General features: G+C 37.4%; 4 protein-coding genes across 9 annotated transcripts in view; 1 reads left to right on the top strand and 3 right to left on the bottom strand.

Moving 5' to 3' along the window:
• LOC143714434 (uncharacterized) overlaps positions 1–20,097 on the bottom strand; it is a 429,922-nt gene extending 409,825 nt beyond the window's left edge. Inside the window, exon 1 of the mRNA XM_077205629.1 lies at positions 19,872–20,097. The gene's annotated coding sequence lies outside the window, so the exon portion shown is untranslated. The remainder of the gene's footprint in view (positions 1–19,871) is intronic.
• Positions 1–20,796, bottom strand: part of LOC143714418 (uncharacterized) — a 703,153-nt gene that overhangs the window by 384,824 nt on the left and 297,533 nt on the right. The window lies entirely within an intron of this gene.
• LOC143714414 (uncharacterized) overlaps positions 1–20,796 on the top strand; it is a 1,189,624-nt gene that overhangs the window by 935,902 nt on the left and 232,926 nt on the right. The gene's annotated exons all lie outside the window — the stretch shown is intronic.
• Positions 1–20,796, bottom strand: part of LOC143714417 (uncharacterized) — a 438,587-nt gene that overhangs the window by 384,877 nt on the left and 32,914 nt on the right. The gene's annotated exons all lie outside the window — the stretch shown is intronic.

The raw sequence follows: 20,796 nt of genomic DNA, 5'->3' as shown, positions 1-20,796 counted from the left end.
TATCCAGCTGTATTTGAATGTGTGTGTTGGAGCCTGTGTTTCACTGTCGAGATTTTAATAAACGCCATTATGGTTGGTCAGTGCTGCTCGATCAAGAACTGCCATAGCATGTCACACGAACGTTCATGGAGGAAACTGAACAACGGAATGCGTTTTTCAGCTTTCCTTCTTTGAAAAAACAACAAGGGAAGCAGGTCGAGGATCTGACGAGAAGACACCGCAAAAGGAGGAAAAACTTTACTTTTTACAACATATCCGCATTAACGAGAGTGTGTTCGCTGCATTTTTCCGTCAGGTGAGTTCTCTGGCCTCTAACTTTGACCTAAATACAATATTTTAATTTCGCTCTCATTGATTGTCTTAAACCTCGGTGTGTGTCGACTTCCAGAGCAACGCATTGTTTATGGCTATCTATAAACATATAATGTTCCATTTCCAACTCCTATCACTATATCTGAGACATTTATAAATATTTCTTAGAAATATCTAAGATAAAAAAATATATTCGAAGAAGTCACACACTGTCAATAGTTGTAATGTGTTATCTTTTGTTTATCTTCTGTTCCAGTCTCTACTAACTAACATCATTATATGTGTGTGTGTGTGTGTGTATATATATATATATATATATATATATATACACACACACACACACACACTGCTACGCTGGAGCCGTCAGACAACGTTACAACATGCACGGAGATGAGAAGGGTATGTATGGACTTATCTAACTCTGGGCGGAGAGCATAAACCCAACGTGTTACTGTTTACCTCCCTGCAGTGTTCGTGTGTTTGGTTTCAGATCAGACACACGGGGCTACAGATTAGGTGTCCCTAAGAAACCGCGTATCTAACAGTAGGTTCGCATTACATAAATAATTTACACACAAGTTTTATTTATTTTTATACCGTGTATTCTCTGTGTAAATTCATGTCCCGAGGTAATGAGGAAGAGATTTTTTTTTTTTTTCAATTTCATGCCATCAATGAGGTAACTACACACTACAAGCCTATTAGGCCATGGCTTTGTTTCTTTTGTTGCTGGAAAAAAAGACATGTTCAATAAAAAAAAAATGTGATCAGTATAATGTTGCAGTTGTATACGTATTTACACAGTTCTATTGATTGAAGATATTTTGAGTTTAAGGAACTAAAAGTTAAGTTGGGTCAGTTAAAATATACAATTTAGTTGAATTGGTAATGGAGTAATGCTTACTTAACAAGCTGAGTTAAATAAATGGGTGGGGAATGATTGTTTAAACTAAGTATCTTCAGTTACTTTAACTTGGTTATTAGTACATTCAACTTAAATGTTCTATTCCATTCCATTATGGGCTTAAGTACATTGAACGTAGTCCACTTCACTTATTCAACTAATGCTTCATTACTTAAAAATTTTAAGGCAACGAGTTACCTTGGTTTTTTTAAGTAGATTCAACTTATCCGGGTTTACAGTGTACATTTATTAGGTTCTATAACCTAGAAGTTCCTGCTCTTCAGGCTGGATTGTTAGCAGTCTAGTTATATGTGCAGCTCTGTTGGACTTGGCTCCTTAAGACTGCATAAGTTCTCAGTTCAGGCCAACTATGTCTACCCTGACTGTTATACTGTGCTATGCACCATTCATTTACATTATGGTAACAATGTTGCCTTCTATTATTATTAAACCCACATCCTGTCGGCTTTTTATTCCCATTACCATTGAGCCCGGGGCTCCCCCCACGCTTACGCAACACGAGAGTACTCTCGTAAGAGAACTCCTCTTCAGTAGCACATATATACACCAAACTTTCCAGTCTTGTACCTAGTTATATTATGAAGACATTTGCAGAGGGATTTGTAAATATATTATTCCTAGTCTGATTTATATGACATTTTATTCCAAAAAACATGGCGAAAATCCATTTTTTAAGGCTATTGACAGTATATTCTGATTTACAGGATAACAAAAGTAGATATCCATAAATCAATCAGTAATTTTTTCCCCATCTAATATGTGAACACAATGAAAAAATAATTTTGAACCTGGCTTTATCCAATACTCAGATTTCGTCTTTTAAAATATATGCAAATTAGTGCATATTTAATTAGAGAATGCCTATTTTGCATATTTAAACATTAAATTACAGAAAACTTGTAATACATTTTTTTCTCATCTTAATCTAGTTAATCAACTGGGAAAGTTTCATGGTGATATCTGGTAGATACATTTTTTACCCTATTCATTCATTGGGTGATTCCGGGGAGTTAAAGCAGAATTTGAGGTAGCATTGTTTTGACCCTAATTACAAGTTTCCAGCAGCTTGTTGACCGGGTTGTCCACCCAGGTTGTGATCCTCAGACATCATAGATTTCATTTTTATATGACAACCTTTTACAGCAGCCCATGTCTGATTTCCTAAAAAACAGGTGTTTTGCCCCCTGGGTAACAGTTAATTTATTATAACCATTTGAAAATGTCATTTTTGGGGCCTGTTTTAAAAAGAGCTGTTTTGGTGTGTACCACCTTAAATGTAAATGAGTTGCATATCCCCGCCCTGCCTTTGGATGAGGGCGTAACTTGCATACCTATGGCAATAAACAGTCGGTAGAAGCAGAATGGCTGAGAGTGAGAGATCCGCTGTTTTGTATGGCATTCAGTTTAAACTGGAATCAGACCCAGATGATGAAGAGACTCCGGCAGAAGAAACACAAATGAGAATGGACCAGGACGTCTCGGAATGGTTATTTGATACATTTATGTACTTATAGAGTTGTAATCGCGTCCCCTTTGCAATTATGGATGTGCAACACACACACACAAACTGTGATATCGTTGGCGCAATTTTTTGAAAATACAAACACGAGAGATGGAGAGGAGGAGCGCTAGAGTAAAACCCTGCCCTCTGTTCCAAATTCCGTTTCACTGGGAAATACGTCACAGCACTGGAGAAAAGTCGTTTGCAACTTCCGGTTCACGGGGACTTTAACTACGGCTCTTTGTAGTAAATGCCGCTCCATCTGAAAGCAGGTGAAGGCGATTTACTACTAATCAAGGAACCGGCTTTACTGACGAGATGCGCATAACAATATCGTGCGATATATCGCCCAGCCCTAGTTAGTAGTAACTGTTGTGGAAATTTTTATATTCATTGATCCCAAACAGGTATCATAAGAGAAAGAACCTATTCAATGTATAAAAGTATATGTGTGTACGTGCTTGTGTGTGACTTTTCAGGAACATATGGGACAGGACTTCTGACCTTAGGGATGGTCAGTTTTGGCCAGTTTATTTCAGTACCAGTTTGTGTCTTTAAGTAGAAACTGAACAGCAGTAAGGACCTTATCTGAGTGGGTGAAAGGTACAGCGGGTGAGGAGGAACCTTGAAAACAGTATAAAGGCTGTCTCATATCTTCCTGTTGTGTGTCACTCTCTTGCACAGCGTAACTTCTGTGTACTAGACTGAACCTATTCTTGCAAGAATAAATACTTATCTTTTTATTAATTTGACTCTGAGTGTCTCTTACGCAGTGATGATGTTTAACAGAATTTTTGCCACAACAATTTTGGTGTCAGAGTGGGATTCCTTGGAAGTGCCTTCTGGACCTGAGAGCGGACGGTGTTTGGCCACCTGGACTGAGCAGTTCCAGCTCTACCTCGTAAGCTTGAGAGAGAGGGGCCGACCGCTGGCGGGTCCGGGAGGGGCTCCACTGGAATCAAAAGAAAGCGAACCCGTGGCAACCAACATATCTCTGGTAAGAGAAGTCTAAAATATTTTCTTTTGGGGAAAAGTATTTTGTTTCAGGGTATGAAATGTGAGTGAACCATATTGGCTGAGGGCTGTTTCTGTGGTACGTAATCTGAGATTAATTGAGATCTATATATAGATCAAGAGGTTTCAAACAGATACGAGAGGAAATTATCTGAGATTAATTGAGGTCTGTAACAGATCAAGAGATTTCAAACAGATAGGTAACCTGAAAATGAGTTGTTCCGCCACGGAGCAAATTGTTTTTAGGTACTGAGGCTAATTAGGGGGAACCAGAACAGTTTTTGGTAAACCTTAATTAGGAGGGCACTAATAGTGCAACCCGACCGATTTGGGTTAAAAGAAAAAATCGGGTCTGTTGGGGACGCCTAACAGATCAGGAAAACGCGCGTTGAAGAGAAATCCACAGAGAACAGAGAAGCAGCCAATATGGGGAAGTCTCAAGGTAAGCATGCAAATTTGATACACCGGTTTTTCTATCAAATGAGAAAATTATGGGGTAAAATTTATGTTTTAGATATTGAAAAAACTGAGAAAATACCATTATTTCCCAAGGGAGGGAACACTGAGCACAACTAGACTGAAAGTAGTGCGAGAATCAGTTGAACAGGGCAGTGAGAAACAAAAAAGGTTGTTATGGCTGTGTTCAACATGTGTAAGCAATGTGGACAAACAATGGATTGTTGTCTTAAAGGGGCAGATAAAAAAAGTTGAACTGCCAGGAGAAATAAAGTTTTTACTTCTTCATCCAGTAAATGGATGCATGACATTAGATGTCTGAGAACTTAAATTTACATGATAAGGATTGAAGTAGCAAGCAGCAATAAGGCTGTCTGTGTGAAATAGAGGGAACTGTAAGTGAGAGACTTGATGGAAGAGGGAAGTGAAAAACAAAAAGGTTGGTGTGTGAGATATGTGTGTGGGGATTGTTAGCAAACAATCATGTACTGGTTAGATAATGAAGGAACTGGCATGTAGAGAAAAGAAAGAATTAGCATGTAGAACAGAGGATGCAGGAGGAACTGACATGTAGGGAAAGATGGAAGAAATATAGTAGAAAACTATATGTGATGAAAATAAAATGTCTGACAGAATTTATGGAAGTCAAATTAACTGTATGAAAAATGATTAACGGGGATTAATGTGATATAAAGATAAGGAATGTTTCATTAAGCAAAATGGGAAAAATTCTATATTTTAATGGTAAAATAATTATTGAAATTAGGTTTAGTTTTAGTTTGATAACCATTGTGTTTTGAACCTAGGGTCCAGCTATGCTGGGGGTACAGAAACAGGGTTTGCTTATTCACCTCGGTTTCAGGATGTTAGATATGTACTTGTTCTGTAATTAGGGTTGTTGATGATAATACCAAATTAGTAAAATGTAAAGACAACTTTGACCAAAAATTCTGGAAATCAATAATGTATAATGTTGGATATTTGTTGATATTAAGTCATTGAAGCAACAGATATTGTCTGTTTTATAAATGAAATTATGGGTCGGGGATAATTTCCCTGGACAAGTATGACTAAAGTTAAATGAAAACTTTGTGAAAACAACTTAGAATATTTTGAGCATTTCGATGCAGCTTATTAAAATTAATGTGCGGCCAATGATAATGACGAAGATTATGATTCAGCTATTGGGATTGAATCCGCCACTGGTGGACTGTAAAAGAATACAGAGAACTGCTTATCAGTGGCTCTGTTTACATTCCTGAATGGGACACACACTGCTTCAAGGGTGTGCAGTAAGTTGGAGCCGTTTGCAAGCTCACAGTGATCAAACTATAGTAAAGGACAGGTGTCTGATGCTGTAGTTGAGGCTGACACATGAACCCACTAGATGACAGGGAGTGTTTTAATTGTGGTCAGCAGGACCATCTAACATGTAACCGTAAATGCCCACCGAGAAGGTGTAATAAACAAAGTGTAATTAAGTGATATAAATTTCTGGTGTTAATGTGGGCTTGAAAGTAGATCAGTGTTTAATATGATGATATTAACATTTTCGTCTGAGAAGGAACAAGAGATAAAAACGAGGTCAAAGGATTGAACTCTTAAAGTGAATCCTTTTGAAGAAAAGATCTATAATAGTCATTTTTAAAAGTGAATTGATGAATACAGGTTGATGTAAAATTAATGACTCCAACAAATGTGAGTAGCAAAATATATCAAAGTAACTAACAGGATGATTGTGTTGTAATTAAACATAAAAAAAAAAAAAGATTTTAGAGTATATAGAGAGACTAATCTCACAGATGATTTACAATAACTGCAAAAGTATCACAAGCAGAGAGTGCTTGCCTCGTCAAAAAGTAAATCCTAATTGGAGATTGAGAAATGTGAAACGTTATTGAGAACTAGAATAATTATTTTTATGTAAGAACAAATAAGCAGAAGTAGTAGGCTACCGAATTAACAGTTGCTAAATGTAAAATGTGTTGAAAGGCATCTGATTAAACAAACAGCTTGAAAAGTTGACCATGAAAGAGCTAGAAGCTGATGCTTTGCTTTTAAAAGACAAGCTTGTGATTTGGCTGAAACAGTTCGCTTATCTGAATCTGGTGTGTGCTGTGGCTGAAACAGCCAGTGCGACAGAGACTCAATCTGAGTGGAAATTTGTAATGTCTAGATTCCCTGATGTATTGGCAAAAGACAACTATAAAATTATGTTTATTTGAAAATGTTTGTAGTTTCTGGCAAAGATGCCTTAAGCTGGGCTAGAGTTAAAAGATGGCAGATAAAGTCTGATGTTAAAAGTTTTATGAAAATGCAGTGTACCAGTCCTGAATGCCTCAGAGTCTCTCTCTGATTCAATGTCAGCTAAAAGCTGTTATCTGAGCCTGTGTCATAAGTAAAGCACAGTATTTAAGTTGAAAATCATAGACATGGAGATGTTAAAAGAAATCATTACCATTCAGAGGGCAATTTGTATTTAAATGTTAAAAATGTTAAAAGTAAAACTGAATGACTTTAAAGAAGTCTTTAAAATAATGCAGACCTTAAACGATAGAGGTGACATTTTGATTAGCGTATTTTAGGACCAGTAACAACTTTGTCTCATTTAGTCTCCACCATTCAGGACCGATGGCTCCGGCTACAGATGAAGTACACTGAATGTACGGTTGTGATCTAAATTCACTGAGTATAGTCTAAGTAGCTAGGTTGCTGCTTTTAAGATAGTTAATGGATTTAAGTGATTAAATACTGTTGTTATTAATCTGTCTCCCTGTGAACACTATTAGGCAATCGGAATGGCTCTGGTGACTCTTGAACGTGCCTTTCCTAAGCTCCAGAAAACAGCTGAGTTCTGTTGAGGAAAACTGATTGTATTGGGAATGAGCGGTCACCAGTGTGTACGTACGAGTGGCTACTCAATGACGGGATGATCTTCCTGGCCAGGGGACAGCCCAACGCAGGGGGTCACGAAACAGGTATTATTTGTGAGAAAGGTATGAGAGTTGAGCGCTGATTACTGGAGGCCACCGGGTTCAGCAGAGCATTGAGAGGTGAGATGCGCTGTGAGGTTAAAATTAACTTTACGGCAGTCTGACCCAGAAATGTGAGTTCCTCTATACCACTCACCAGAAACCGCATTGATTGTATGGCTTGTTTTTCATTGTGACAAGTGTCCGCAACTATGCCAGGGGACGACACCCTGAAGAGAAGAAAATTAAAGATTAAGAGATAACGGGAGTGGACTTTCAAAAGCCAGCTGATTCCATGAGGTGATTGCCATTATTTGCTGCGGAGACAGTAACAAAACTCAATTATATGAGGGACATGATGTTGATTGCCATATGGGCAAGTAAAATGTATAGAAGATTTAATGTTGAGCTAATATGTCTATAACATAGTTTTAACTCCTGAAGGTCGTTAGGCATGGTGGTGGCTAAAGATGAAGACAGGCTTTTGTAGATTTGAGAAGAGTCTGGATAACAAAGGTGAATGGTAAAAGGTTAATGTAATAAATTTAATATTACATTTTGTCTAAATTACAGTCTTAGGAGGCTGTTGAAAAGATTATTTGTGTAGAGAGAGACTGTCTGAGTGGAGGCAGGGATGGTAACTGTGTCTGTCTTTCTGTTATTGGCCTGCTAGAGCAAGCTGAAGCAAAATAGTGATAATGAACCAAAATCCAGCTGACTTTTCTAAGATCAAATGAATAATGAACAGACATGATTTGAAACTGGTTAAGAGACCATGTAAAATTAGGTAAAAGCTACAGTAAAATGTGAAGTTTAAAATCTTAATTAAAATTTAAATCTTTTTAGAGATGATATAATGAAAAGCGAACATTAAAAATGAACAGTTAAAATATGTGTCTAATATGAGTGTGTGTGATGGTGACTGCACTCTATGTCTTGTATGTGTTAGTTTGGGGTACGAATACTGCGTCTGAATAGTGTGTATATTGTGTCATTAACCTCTGGAATGAGGGTTTTATCATTACAGATGGGTTAAGGCAAATGACAAGTTTTAAGGAAGCTAATAGTTTTGAGTCAATCTGATATGACAAGATGATGCAGAAAATGGGACGAGCTTTAAATGGATTAGTTATCCACCTCTTTCTGCTACTGGTAATTATGAATCAATCTATGGATTAAAAGCATTTATGTAAATTGGATTTGTGAAGTTGTAGAGAGATGTCCATAATGGGTTGAGATAAACTAAAATGTTATAGATTTGAAGGCAATAACAAAGTGACATATTGACATATTTGATATTGTAAGTCAATATCAAATTATCCAGAGAGTCCTTCACATTTATGAATATTGTGAACAAAAGGGGGAAAATGTTGTTTGACTGACATTGACCAAGTCTGTACAGCACGACCTGACCTGACAGAAACAATTGAAACAGAATTTTCAGAAACAAAGTTTGTAGATGACGGGATTAAGAGACCAAACAACAGGCCTGAAAAGCAGGATATACTGTAAGACTGAGGGCCGTTGCCCTCCAAATACTCTGATAAGAAGATGTGTTTGTGGCTTTAAGTAATATTTTTGTTTCAGAGGCAGAGAAAGATGTCTGGAGGAATTTGTGCTTTGGGACAACGTTTGGGTTAGTGTTGATGGCAAACTTTATCCAAACACCATTGTGTTAGATTGATGCACGAGATGATTCATGCATCAAAAGGGGGGATGGTAACAATTTTGATAACAATTGACAAAATTTGGTTTATTAAGGGACGGTATATGTTGGGAGGACAAGGGGCTTAATAGGGTAAAAGCCTGGCAAGAAGCCATTCTTCTCCCTAACAAAATTTCTGTCTGTAAGTGTGCCGCACACGCTGATAACAAAATTGCAGGACTGTTTCAACAGGAGACGCCAGGGCAGATGCAGCAGCGAAGGCCGTGGCAGCACAGCAGACAAAAGAAACTACGTGTACTTTACTATCTGAAAATAACCTCGACCTTTGTTTTTCTTTACAGAGCATGCAGACTTTGATGCAGGGCAGAATGTGCCTAATAAAATAATGGTTATGGATGAATTTGACTAACTATCCTGGCCTAGATTGTTATTGTGGCAGAAAGAAACAAGGCCACACCTGCACAGCGCATAACTTAAGATTTTCCTTTTGCAGAATGTCAGGAAGGATTGCAGAAAACAGAACTAATTCTGTTCCAAATGTATAAATATTGTGTTGTGGTTGTGGACAACCCAAAGTGGGTTGAGTGTTTTTCATGGTAAAAGGACCCCGAGTGCTATTAAGTGAGCAAGAAATTATCCGGAGATAATGTTTTAGGTTGTTGATTCCACAGGTCACACCAATAGGCACGAGCGGCAAGACAAGCGGTCACTAACAAAATACTTAAGGTCTCCATTCACAGGTCAAAGCAGGAGATGGTTCACTCCAGTAGGGGTGCATCGTGATCTAAGGGGCAAATCTGGTAATGATCAGAAAATGGTTGGAGAGTGGGACACCTGGGTCGAAGCCTCTCACCTTAGACTACACCGACAGGCCTCAACAATCAAATATGAGGACAACGTGAGGGGTCAAAGGCTCGTGCTAGTAACAGCCTCCCTCACCGGCGATGGAAGACTACGGCAACGACTCGCAAAGAGTCACCCTGGTGAAGACGGAATGTCCATGGGGCAAACGAGATGACCAACACACCTGGAGGAAGATGCACCAACTAATGGTTTGAGTTTAGCAAAAGAATCTGTTTTTGTGATGATTTTGATGATTTTATTTGATTGAATCAAAATAGGGCTTAGATCAAATGATTTGATTGGTTAAGGATTCATTAGAAAATATTTCAGGTAAATTATAGGGATTATTATTGAAGAAACTTGATGATTAGGCTAAAAGATGGTCCGTATTTGAAATATTAGAGTTAATTTTGAACAACTACATTGGTTAAAAGAATGGATAAAAAAATATAAAACCTTTTCTGGATAGATTTTATTAAATATGGTGTTAAATAGAGCTTACTAAGTAAAACCATTGGCTGAATCGAGTTAAAAGTTAAGAAAATATGGTTAGGAAAATGGAGGCGATGTATGGAAATGGGCGTGGACTGATGGTAAATGGATAAGATTGGTTAATCTTTGGGGGGTTGGGGGTACTGTACTACCAATTTCAGCGATAGGATTATCAATATTGTTATGTTTACCATGCATTATAATGTGTTTCCAGCTCAGTACAGAGACTGGTTAAAGCTGGGAGTATGTTCAATTGGATGAACAAAATATGATGATACAAGTAGTGGGAGCTACTGTGACATGTGTTAAATTGTATGTTTCGTTTTCTTTTTCTTTCTTTCTATGAATGTTTTTGATATGAACAGAAGGTTAAAAGCTGTGGTTATCCGCTATGTGATGACGTACAAGGAGAGGGGTCGAAATTAGGGATTTTATTCTACTTTTATTTCTTCGTATTTCTTAGCCTGTTGAAATGCCATGTGGGTTTCAAGATGTGTAATGATAACCAGGGTGTTAAATTGATGTGTTTCCTACTTAAACTATACACTATTTCTTGTTTATACTGAGGTGACTGAGGGTCCGACCTAGGTCGGGAGTGCAATAACAGTGCTTATTCATTCAGCCCGGCTGCAGATAAAGTCTTTACTTGCTTGCTAATACTTAAGGGACTATCCCCACAAAAACAGCCTAGGCTTTTTACTTTTCCAAATGTTATTTCACAAATGTTTAAGAGAGTGGTCAGTTATGTGAAAACCAGAGATGAAGAGTATAAGTGTGATGAAATGACTTAAAATTTGTTCTATTATTTTTATTATTATGATTGGGTAATCTGAATGATAAAAAGGGGGGAATTGTTGTGGAAATTTTAATATTCATTGATCCCAAACAGGTATCATAAGAGAAAGAACCTATTCAATGTATAAAAGTATATGTGTGTAGGTGCTTGTGCGTGACTTTTCAGGAACATATGGGACAGGACCTCTGACCTTAGGGACGGTCAGTTTTGGCCAGTTTATTTCAGTACCAGTTTGTGTCTTTAAGTAGAAACTGAACAGCAGTAAGGACCTTATCTGAGTGGGTGAAAGGTACAGCGGGTGAGGAGGAACCTTGAAAACAGTATAAAGGCTGTCTCATATCTTCCTGTTGTGTGTCACTCTCTTGCACAGCGTAACTTCTGTGTACTAGACTGAACCTATTCTTGCAAGAATAAATACTTATCTTTTTATTAATTTGACTCTGAGTGTCTCTTACGCAGTGATGATGTTTAACAGGATTTTTGCCACAACATAACTTCATTTAGATGTCAACATCAGGTCAAATTATCTCCCTTATTTACACTTATTTTCTAATACAGTTTACAACATTGTGTTTGCATACAGTATATATATTTTATTATTATTTTTAACCATTAACAACAAACTGTATCAAGCAAAAGCTGATAAAGTTGTATTTCTTATAAGTTATATAAGTTATTCATAGTTATATAGATTCTTCTTCTTACAGTAACTTTGGTAACAGGGTTGATGGATACAGTCAATGCTACAGTTTGTGTAAAAACTGAGACAATGGATTGAGATTATTTTCTTGTCCTCCTTTCGTGCAGTAGAAAGAGCCCAGATGATGTCACTTCCTATGTGTCATAATTTTACAAATGCTCTGGTTTTAAAAGCTGTAAAATCATGTAAGAAGTAACAGTGTAAGGCTGAAATATCTAATATCTAATCTCCTGAGATGGACAATACAAACACACACCGGCATTTGCAGTGTTGGGGGAAACTCATTACAAGTAACTAGTCAAGTAACGCATTACTATTTCAATTTACAACAAAATATCCAAGTTACTTTTTTCACATTTTTTGACTGACAGCTCTCCTATCCCTATGTTGAGAGAAATAAAGTGAGGTCAAGGGCGTAGTTTTGGTTTGAACATTCAGGATTTGAAGTGTGAACCATGCGGGGTCCCAGCGCATCTCACGAGATTTATTTATTGGTGTTTTTTGTGGTATCACCCATACATGCATTGATAACATAACTGCAATAAAGTAATACCCAGGTTAGCATTTACTTGTTTACATAGGATAATAATGTTTTTTATTTATGCACCTATTGTAAAAAGCGCTATATAAATAAAAGTAGGCGTGGGCGATATGACAAAAATATGATATCATGATTTTTTTTCCAGGAAAATCACAATTCACGATTTTATCACAATTCTTTTTCATGTTGGTATTTCAGAAAAGCGCATGTTAAAACAGCGCATCAGCATGCAAATAATGAACTTTTGTGAATTAGGGCTGTCAATCTTCCTCTATAATACTATTCGAATTCCATTCCTTAATTTATTTAATATTCAAATAATATTTGAATATTAAATGCTCAAATTCATCCTATTATTAATATTTAGGACATTTCACAGGCGTATGGATCGCCAATGCCACTATAGCATGTGGCTGTTGCTACACATTACAATAAACATTTAGAAACCGGTGATCGCTTTCTTATTAACAATAAAACAGCGGAACAAAATAAATGACTTTAATTTGTCAACTCTAATGGATATTTTTTATATATAAAAAAACAATGGGTGCTGAGACTCTATCAATAACTGCACAGCTTCTATTGAGCACAACCAATCTTCACAAATTGAAGAAAAACAATTAAAACAAAATGAAGATTCCTAAATAAAAGTGCGTAACATTTACATTCAACATTACAAAAAACATTGTCAGGATTTAATCCCTAAGGTTGTTGGCCAAAAACACAAGACGATCAACGTTTTCTGAATCTAGTGCAGAGCATTTTTTATTCACTGTAATCCCGGCTGTGGAGGAAACCCTTTCTGCTCTAACTGAGGTGCCCGGGATGCTCAAGTATTGCTGTGCCAGCTGGGCAAGGTGGGGGTACACTTAGACTGTGACGTCTTCCACCATGATAATAGGTAGCTATCGGTGGGTAGTGGGGTCTCACTTTCGTAGATCAACATTTCTTGCTGTAGCATGGCTCCTATATCTACGGGACCACCTGATGCGTATGCTCCCTGGCGGTAAACATCACCAAAAGATCGATAAAACTGAGAGCGGTTTTCTCCTGGCGCGTTATCCCCGTAGCCATGGCTGCTCGCTCCGCAAACACTGGCAGCTGACTTATCTCTCCTCTTATTTTCTCCCGTACCTCCTGCCGTTGGTCTCGTTCCAAATGAATTAGCCGATGGAAACGCGGGTCAAGGTAGCTAGCCAGCCGTATTAAAGGGATACTCCACCGTTTTTTCATATTAAACTATGTTATTCCCTTAACTAAGACGAGTTGATATATACCTCTCTCGTCTCAGTGCGTGCACTCAATCGATCTGGCGCGCGAGAAATTTTGATAGCACAGTTCATTGAATACGGGCCAAGCAGAGAAGCGAGCAAACACCTCCACGTTTTCCCTATTTAAATAGTTACACGAGTAGTGTAACTCGACCAAAAATGGTGACACAAAATAAGACGTTGCGCTTTTCTAAGCGTGTAAAGTGGATAACTATAATGTATGGCTGAATACCACAGCAAGTGCTTGGGAGCACTTCGACTTCCATTCCATATTTTATTTTAGTTTAATATGAAAAAAAGGTAAAACAGTTTAGCTTTAAGCAGCTTGAAGGCATCTTTGTCTCGACTGTATCGATTGTAGAGGTCCGTCTTTATCTTCATTTGTCTGATGTTGTGTCCTAGAGTTTCACAACTCTGTCAGATATTGTTGCGCGGCTAGGAACCGTGTACCTTGGCTCAAGCTTGTGAATAAAATCTTTGAAACCAGGCCCCTGCGTGATGTTGATCGGTCAGATAAACCTTGTCAGTTTGTGTAATCGCCTTTTGGCGGACAGCTGGTAAGCTCCGTGATGAGGAGAGAGGCAGAAAAGAAGTAATTCTTGCCTGTTTTTGCGGCGGTTCCTCCGGCAGATCGCCTAGCTTGTCAAGGTGTAACGTTGTCAGGTGTGCCCTCAGGTTGCTAGTTGAGGAGTGATATATTATATTCGGATTTTGCATATTCTGCAGATTGCCACTTCTTTATTTGTAATTTTTCCGTTTATGGTTTGAAATCCAAACACCTTCCACACATCGCTTTACAAATTGTCAGGAGTGGTGATCTTCGTTTCCGTGGAGACATTGCTCTCTGCCATTTTTGACAGTATTGTTATGATGATACAGCGTGGATAACGTGCACAATCATGTTACGATTCAAAAACGTTATTGTTCATCAGACGAAACTAAAGCATTTCATCTTCACATGCGTGTAAGCCAAGCCAGCGAGAAAGGCAAGATTGCATATTAAAAAAATTATAAATATACATAAACAATATTCGAATAATTTTGGTTTCTTTAATATTCAAATTCAAACGAGTTTCGGAATTCGTTCCAACAGCCCTATTGTGACAGTGTCCTTTTCCTCTGCATTAACATTTGATGTAAATGTACGTCGAGTTGTACAGTATGTTGAGATGGTGGCGCCAGAACTGCAACTGATAAAATGCACAATAATACGGTATTTATTCAAAAGCAGATCGTGGAGACATTTTAATTGTCCACGATCAAAAATCGTGATACCCCTAAGTACAAGTGACTTTACTTAACTTAAAAACAGATCAGTTAAAAAAAGATTTTTATTAAAGTGCCATGGTAGGTCAAACTAACTTTACTTAACGTTTTCTTATATTGAAAATGTTCATTTCCTGTCATCTCTTGGAATATCTGAAAGCCAGGTTTTTGCTATTAGCAGAACACATTTTGGGGAAATTTATGTTAGTGCATGATGATGTCAAGGGAAAAAATGACTTCTGGGGGGGTGTTTGGCTCGATGTCATGGTGCAAATGACCCTAGGTTGATTTTACTCCGAACCATCCCTTTAACCCTCTGGGGACTAAGCCCTTTTTGATCCGTTTTCTCTTACTTTACATTTGGGCTTATAAACCATATGTAATGGAGATGGAACACTATGTGTTCGATATCTATGGATTCAGAGGACCCTAAGCTAACATAAGCATGCATGTAATGTGTCTATAAAGGAAGTATGAGTGAAAAATGTACAATAAACTAGAGAATTTCAAAAACGGAAATTAGATTTTTGTCATTTATTTCTGAAAAGCACACATCACACAACAATAGTGAACAGTTTTTGAACAAAAAATATATTTGTCAAAGCCTTTGCTTGACAGACATGTGTACTTGTTAAATAAAATGTGTAAAGAACAATGAAAAATTTAACTTTATTTACAAATAGTCCTAGGCGTTTTTCTTAGGAATGCTTAGAATTTTCTAAGCAATGCTTTCTCCTCGTCACTCTCCAGTAATTGTTCCAGACCTTGTTCCACCATAAATCTTTACTGCTTGCCATCATAAAAGTGCTAAAACAATAAATAATGTTATAATTGTATGTATGTAAATATATATATTATAATTTTTCTGTCTCTCTCTCATATTTCTCTGATAATCCGCTCTATAAGCCTCCGTTCGCTCTCTCTCCTTCTCTCCATTCAATGCTGTTTGCGTCATATCCCTAACTATATAGTACCACCCATTGCAAGGCTACAGAGTCCTCTGATTTGCTAGATACGTCATGGTAACCTTCCTCTGATTGGATAAGAAAAATATTTTGCCATCGGCAATTTTTCCATTGGTTGTTGCTTGCGGAATCTGCCAAACAACATCGATTTCATTGGCCCTTTACATAGTGGTATTGCGCAACAAGGAAGTGTGTATATTTACAAGCCGGGTAAGTTATCACTGTTTTCAGCGGAATCTGAGGAAGACGGTAAAAAAGACCGCACCTCTCTATCATTAATATTTTTTAAGATATTTACACATTTGTAAAAGTATGCCATTTTGGGCGGTACCGCCCAATCCGTCCCCAGAGGGTTAAGGAAAAACAATTTTTTTAGTAAATGTCAATTGCGCCCCTAAAAATCTTACTGCAATCCTAAATTTTTCAACTTAAGAGCACATGTGCTCCTTCTAAGAAAAGTTAGCATCAAGCCCTGTGATGGTTTAATTGTCATATTTATCCATGACAGGCCTTTACCGAACAAAACAAACTCAGCAAAAAATATTTTAATTATTGTTGTCAAACAATTCCTAACAAATATTGAGAGAAAACTCACTCACTGATATATTTTTGATTTTGACAGATAAGCTCCTCCCACACAGTTGCATCATCAGGAAAGCTTATCCCATAAGCAGTCACATCATCAGTGAAGCTCCTCCCACAGCAGTTACATGGTCAGTGAAGCTCCTCCCACAACAATTCTCCAATAAATGCTGGAATATTCCCATCAGCTACAAGTATAGACGAGCAGCAATGGAAGAGCTGAAATCTGCAAAGACTGAGTTTATTAAAGAGGACAGTGAGAACACGAGTGATCCAGAACCTGCAGAATGAAACACACTGAAGATCCTGAAGAACAAAGAGGTTGGTGTTTATTCTTCATTCATTCATGATGCTGAAGAACATTCATGTTAGAAACATTCAAGCACTTCATCACTTTTAGATGAACAGTTACATATGATGTTATGATAGTTAAATATGAAATGGGCAACCAAAATAAATGTTCAGTAAAGGGAGGTTTAACATTTTCATATTAATTGTCAAAATCACGCCAAACTGTTAAATAAATTAATTTTCCAGGAGTGGTGTAATGTATAGGGATGCCACAATTCTCAATATAGTATTGAACCGTTCGGTACGACATCCACGGCACGACATCCACGGCTCAATACATGCTTGAATATCAGGTTTTTATATCGGGGGGTTGAATTTAAATAATTTCTGTGCATTTTATCTCTCTCTGAATTGTTTGTGTGTGCACATGACCTGATATGAGTAAATATCCAATCACACTAAAGTTAGAGGATATTTAGACATGCTTGCAATCCTGGTCAGATTTCATGGTTTAATACATGTCTATTAGTGCTGTCAGTTAAACGCGTTAAGAACAGCGTTAACGCAAACCCATTTTAACAGCTTCAATTTTTTTTTCTTTTTGGCCCAGCAAACTTTGTAGTTTTTTTCACATGGTGTTGCAACATCTAGTAAGTTGGAAAAACTCCAACACCACACCGGATCTAGCTAGACCAGAACAAAACAACAGGCACACCGCACACACTTGTTTGGGCTTGCGAGCCGGCCAAAGAGTAGTAGTCTAACATTGACGTTTTGAGTGGATTGCGAGCGTGAGACGTCGAAATGGTTGCCAGTAAGATTCTGCAGAGGCGGTTCTACATTGAATTACAACCTGGGCGAGAACCCTTAATCTCGCTGCGCCTGGAAAAAACTATCTTGTTGCTTCAATTATGAGCGCGCTTGCCGCACGCCTACATTTGAAATAACGGACTCGAGTGCACAAAAGAATGCCAGGTGGGTTGCCAAATGCCAAAAGGTTCGCCTGTGCAAAAAAAAAAAACTCATGGAAAGCTTACTTTTAAAAAGTTGCCAAATGGTTCCATTGACAAGACCAACGTATGCGAAAAGTAAGCTATTGTCCTTTCAAAAGTAACTGAATGCCCTGCTACATATATTAGCCTACAGTAATCGTAATTCTATTTAAAACATAAAATGTAGGCTACATGTATAATTATAATGTCATTATAAAATATATAGTGGTTTATATAGACACTATAAAGGCATTTGAAAATTATAAATTTTCCGCTTAAAAAAAAAATCGTTCCGTGCATAGCCTAGATCTACGCGCCCCCTGAACCCCCATAATAAAGATGGTTCTGCGGAGCTTTTATCTTCCACTTCTACTCTTCCATGCAAATGCAAGATATACTTCCATGTATCTTTGAAACTGGACACTTTTCTTCTCTTCTCTTGAGATGCTTTGGCTCTTATAAGTCCGTAAAGAGAGAGATCTGTATCATTAGCTTTCACTTTTACTTAATGTTTGTATTTGCTTCATGTAATTATTGATTAAACGCTTTACTCATTTTATCAATGTCTCATTGTTATTGTCCGTTTTTATTTTATGCTCATTCTGCTTGAATCAGGAATACTTTTAGTTCTGAAAGCCACGAAGTGTTATTTGCTTTTAGTTTTTTCCATGTTGTTAATTTCTCATTAGAAATTTTAAATGGCTAATATATCCAGTATCATATATACATTTAAAAGAGTTTGTTTTAGTCAGTTTGATGTTTCATTCACATCATGAGGCTTATTGAAGTCAGAACAATTACTATCAACTTTAAACAACACACAGTTTTTACAAAATATACTGAAATGATTTCTGTCTCTCTCACCACAGCTTTACACAACCAGCAGAAAGAGAGCAGCTGGATTAAAGAGAAGCGACGTGTAATCCTTGTTTTTTGTCTGTGATTATGTTGATGTTTATAGATATTTTGTCATTGTGAACAGTATTTGGTGAATTTTTGATCATCTATCATTGATGTACATCTATGAGCCGCAAATCACGAGACGACAGTGATGTCATACAACTCTTACCGGATACCAGGCCAGAAAAAAAAAATTGTTGAACTTGGCCGAAAACAAACACTTTAATAATAATTATTAATATAACACTATCATTGTTTTGAGCTAATAGGCTGATACTTTTTAATTATTTCATGAAAATAAAGTTTTTAATCAACTAATATGTATTTAATAATCAGCACTCAAAAAAGCATTTGAATAGCATAAAAAAATAGCATTTGAATTTCACATAAAGCCGTTTTATATCAAATAATTGTAGCCTATTATCTTCCTTATAACATGCCTAAAATATATTTACTCCAGTATAAAAAAATAATGTCTGTTTCTAAATGCTTCTGAATATTAAACGAAACATTGCTTACTGACAGATTTATTCAAATATAGCCTGCATTAAATCATTAAGACATCACTAACAGTTTAAATAAATATAGATATATATACAGTATAATAAATACAGTTCATATGTTTAGTAAAATGCTCCAGAAATATTTCACAGTCTAGCCTACCTCATGCCGGCTACGACTTGAAAGAAAATACAGGGTGATAGTTCTTCTTATACTTTGTATTGTGTTTTAATCTATTCAAATAGCTAGCAAAACAAGAGTTAAAAGTGTCTTTCTTTCTTAAGAATGTGAATTACCACTGAGTGGCTCATTTGTTAGGTGATCTGAGGCTAAACTTGTTCTAATATTTCATTTTGTTTTAGGGAGCAAGTAGCAGACAGATGAATTTATTAAAATGAGTGCCGCAAATGAGTATTTATTTACCGGGGCGAAAAACTTGGTCAATGTGGATTGGAGGTAAGGCAACAAACCATTTGCAATGTTCCACTAGGCTCACTTGTGTATTAGAATGAATAGCCCTCACCCTATACAGTATAACCTACACCAATAAGACAACCAGTAGATAAGGCAATAGTGTTTCACTTAGTTGTTTTTTGTAGTGCTGCCATACGCTATATACAGGTGCTGGTCATATAGTTAGAATATCATCAAAAAGTTGATTTATTTCAGTAATTCCATTCAAAAAGTGAAATTTGGATATAATATTCATTCATTACACACAGACTGATATATTTCAAATGTTCATTCCTTTTAATTTTGATGATTATAACTGACAACTAATAAAAAAAACAAAATCAGTATCTCAGAAAATTTGAATATTGTGAAAAGGTTCAATATTGAAGACACCTGGTGCCACACTGTAATCAGCTAATTAACTTAAAACACCTGTAAAGGCCTTTAAATGGTCTCTCAGTCTAGTTCTGTAGGCTACACAATCATGGGGAAGACTGCTGACTTGACAGCTGTCCAAAAGACGACCATTGACATCTTGCACAAGGAGGGCAAGACACAAAAGGTCATTGCTAAAGAGGCTGGCTGTTCACAGAGCTCTGTGTCCAAGCACATTAATAGAGAGGCGAAGGGAAGGAAAAGATGTGGTAGAAAAAAAGTGTACAAGCCATAGCCGCGTTTCCACTGTCGGGCCAGGGCCGTGCCAGGGCTAACAGTGAGCTGAGCCGAGCCAGTGGCCTCAGGCCTTAAGCACCGGGCTTTCGTTTCCACTGCCGGGACAGTAGCCCCGCAACGCTGCCCTAACCCCCCCCCCTCACACGCCTTTCTGGATCAAACGTCATATAACCCAACCTATTTCAGCGGGTATTATGAATTTATTTCTTTTTTAAGTTAGGAAGATAGCATGTATATTAACTCACCGGCCGTGGCTGCAATAGTGTCCCGAGTCTCGCGAGTCTCCACAGAGGGACGGTGACCCAGCACACCATCCATCAAGTCGAACCATGGAAAGTTTCTTCTCTGAGCTCCGCTTTGTCCATTGTGCATTTTAATCGCCTTGTACAATACTGCGCCCGCAACTTTTTTCTTTTTTCCCGAACTTGAAGCGTTGCTCGCTGAATGCTTAGCTTAGAAAATTCAGCAACGATGTATTTTATAACGTCCTCGTTTCTTCACACGCCGTCAAATTGACGTTGTACCCTTTCTTCTGCCCAAATGCTCAGAAGAGCTTTGGTATCTTCGACAGACCAGTACAGGTGATTCTCCATTTCGAGCAGCAATTATTTTGCGCGAGTTATAAAAAAGTGAAATGTGCATCTTGCCGGCTTTGCCGCAGACCATAACTTTCCCTAACACCGAT

This window comes from Siphateles boraxobius, unplaced genomic scaffold (assembly GCF_051911475.1).
Source record: "Siphateles boraxobius isolate OS27281-9 unplaced genomic scaffold, OSU_SipBor_1 54, whole genome shotgun sequence".
NCBI lineage: Eukaryota > Metazoa > Chordata > Actinopteri > Cypriniformes > Leuciscidae > Siphateles > Siphateles boraxobius.
The sequence above is the reverse complement of the archived record's forward strand: the minus strand, read 5'-3'. Positions and strand labels throughout refer to the sequence as shown.